Here is a 2,694-nt window from a genome sequence, read left to right as displayed (position 1 = left end):
AATGGATAAGAAAGTGAGGGCTCAGTGGGGAGAGAAGAGGCTAAATGCATAAGCCTTTTAGGAAGTAGACTAGTGAAAAGAAATTGATTGGCTGTAGGAAGTAAAAGAGATGAAAGCCCAGAAGGTGGCTTCAGGCTACTGCCTGGGCAACTGAGTAGATGGTGCTTGCTTCCTATAGATACAAATAAAAGAGGAAGAGGGAAGAGAGGTTGTACTGTGGACAGTTTGTGCCTGGGGTAGAGATGCTACGAAGGAATTGAATATATTGATCTGAGAAGGTTCAGGTTGATGATTGAGATTGAGAATTGTCCGTTGATAGACAAGAATGGAAACCACTGAACCACGGGAGGCTGCCTAAGGACATATTCCTCCTTTACTAGGCATACCACCTGTGCCATTGTAATTAATACTCACAACAACCCTGTAAGTTTAAGGTACTAGTTAGAACATGGTTTCAGCCACGTGTGACTAAGACCCAAAAAACTCAAAGGAGACCAACATTTATTTCTCTCTCATGTAAAAACCTGAGCTGGATGCAGAGACGTTGCTTTAGGCATCATTCTCCATGTGCCAAGGGTCCCAGGGTACTTCTCATTTGTTGTTCTACCTTCCATGCCTACATCCAGCCAGCAGGAAGGAGGACAGAAGAGCACAGTCACTCCTTTAAAGCCATGACCTGAAATTGAATTTGTCACTTCCACCTGTGGCTCATTGTCAAGAATTTAGTCTGTGTCAGTATATAGCTCCAAGGAAGGCACGTCTGTGTTCTGAGTGGCCCCTGTAGCACTATCTGCATGAGCAGTATTGGAAAAACACACGTGCCCATTGATAGGGAACATTACGCAGGGGATATTGTACAGCTGTACAAAGGAGTGAGGAATAGTTCTGTAAGCTCTTATGGGATGGTCTTGGGGATGAGTGGGAAAAAAGCATAGTAGACAAGAGTAGGTTAACATTTATCTTAGAAGTAAAAGGCATATAAACACACATATACGTTTACTATATAAACTGTGCAGTTTAACAACTAGTATCCTAGAGAGGAAGGACAGGGACAGGATGGCAGAGACTAGAATAGAGGTCTACTTGTTTGAATATATTGTGTACTGATTTGGTGTCTTATAAATACTTGAAATAATTATTTAAAAAATTGCAATAAAAAAATCAATTCCAAAAAAATCAAAAGCAAATTGACACAAGTAAATCTGATTATAAAATCATTTGATCACAAACCACTGTCTTTTGAGTGACCTTAGACCACAGAAATTTGACCGTATATCCCTAGTGGACTGTACTTATGCACAAAAAGAAAACTGTAATAAAAATTATTTTCAGTAATAATTGGTGGTGATGTTGATATTATTGAGGACAGTGAAATAAAGCAATGGATGATTTTGCTAAACACTGTTAAGAACCAGGTTTTTTAGATTAAAAAAAGGAGGGGATACATAAAGATATAAAAATCAGTTAAGACCTAAAATCTGTAGTCCTGAATTTAAATTAGAAGGCTCATTATGAATTTATAACATATTTTATTTTTTAAAAAAAACCCACAGATGTACACAAACACATGCACACAAATGTTTTCTAGATTTCTCTACTGAAAAAGTCTGCATACAGTGACAAACTCAGTAGCATAAGCAAGCATCCTTGATGCCAGAGTGTCATCTCTAAATGCCATTGCTTGAGTAATGGCACCAGGAATGTGACTGGTTCTGGGTCAAGGAAATGTCTACACTGTGCCTGGAACAAGGAAGCTATTAAAGCTATTAAGTCCATGTCACAAGGTCTCTGGAGCCCTGGCCATTTTGGCTCAGCTATTAGAGAGTCGGCCTGCGGTCCAGAGAGACCAGGGTTAGGTTCCTGCTAAGGGCACGTGCCTCAGTTGCGGTTTGTCCCCGGCCCCGGTTGGGGTTGTGTGGGTGGCAGCCAGTCAATGTGTCTCTCTCTCGTCACTGTCTCTCTCTCTCTCTCTTCCTCCCTCTCTCCCTCTTGCTCTATCTGAAGATGAATGCAATATGTCCTCGGGTGAGGATTAAAAAAAAAAAAAAAGGTCTCCAGAGAAAACTCTTGAGTCACTGATCAAAAATAGGACATTCAGACCATTAATACAGCTGTCATGAGGTGACTGGGTCAGAACCCAACAGAAGCTGAATTTTGGGATATGATCAATGAAGTGGATGCTGACAGTAATGGCGTCATTGATTACACAGAAGTTTTTACTATGACGGCTAGAAAAATGAAGAATACAGACAATGAAGAAAAAATCCACAAGGCATTCCAAGTCTTTGACAAGGATGGCAATGGTCATGCCAGTGACGCAGAATGATGTCATGTATGACAAACCCAGGAGAGAAACTCACAGGTGAAGGAGTAGCTGAAACGATCAGAGAAGCAGATACTGATGGAGATGGACAGGTCGTCTACGAAGAATTGTCCCGATGATGACTGCAGAACTAAGATCTACTCCCTGGTGCACTGCCATGTGCCCCGACCTGTGATGGCCGCGACACGCCCTGGTGCATGCCCAGGTGTGCTGGTTTAGAATTGTCTGCATTGTACTAGAGAAAAATGGGTATCAGGCTGTCATCATCCACACACATTTTTAAAAATAAACTTTTACCAAGGGAGCATCTTTGGACTCTCTGTTTTAAATACCTTCTGAACCAGGACTTGGAGCTAACAGTGGTAGGCTGC

At 41.5% G+C, this 2,694-nt stretch overlaps 1 pseudogene; it reads left to right on the top strand.

Annotated features, from left to right (window-relative positions):
* Positions 1–2,116: 2,116 nt before the first annotated feature.
* On the top strand, positions 2,117–2,442 carry LOC118618519 (annotated as a pseudogene).
* The last annotated feature ends 252 nt before the right edge of the window (positions 2,443–2,694 follow it).

Source organism: Molossus molossus, unplaced genomic scaffold (assembly GCF_014108415.1).
Source record: "Molossus molossus isolate mMolMol1 unplaced genomic scaffold, mMolMol1.p scaffold_m16_p_6, whole genome shotgun sequence".
NCBI classification, from domain to species: domain Eukaryota; kingdom Metazoa; phylum Chordata; class Mammalia; order Chiroptera; family Molossidae; genus Molossus; species Molossus molossus.
This window is presented reverse-complemented; position numbering and strand designations above follow the sequence as displayed.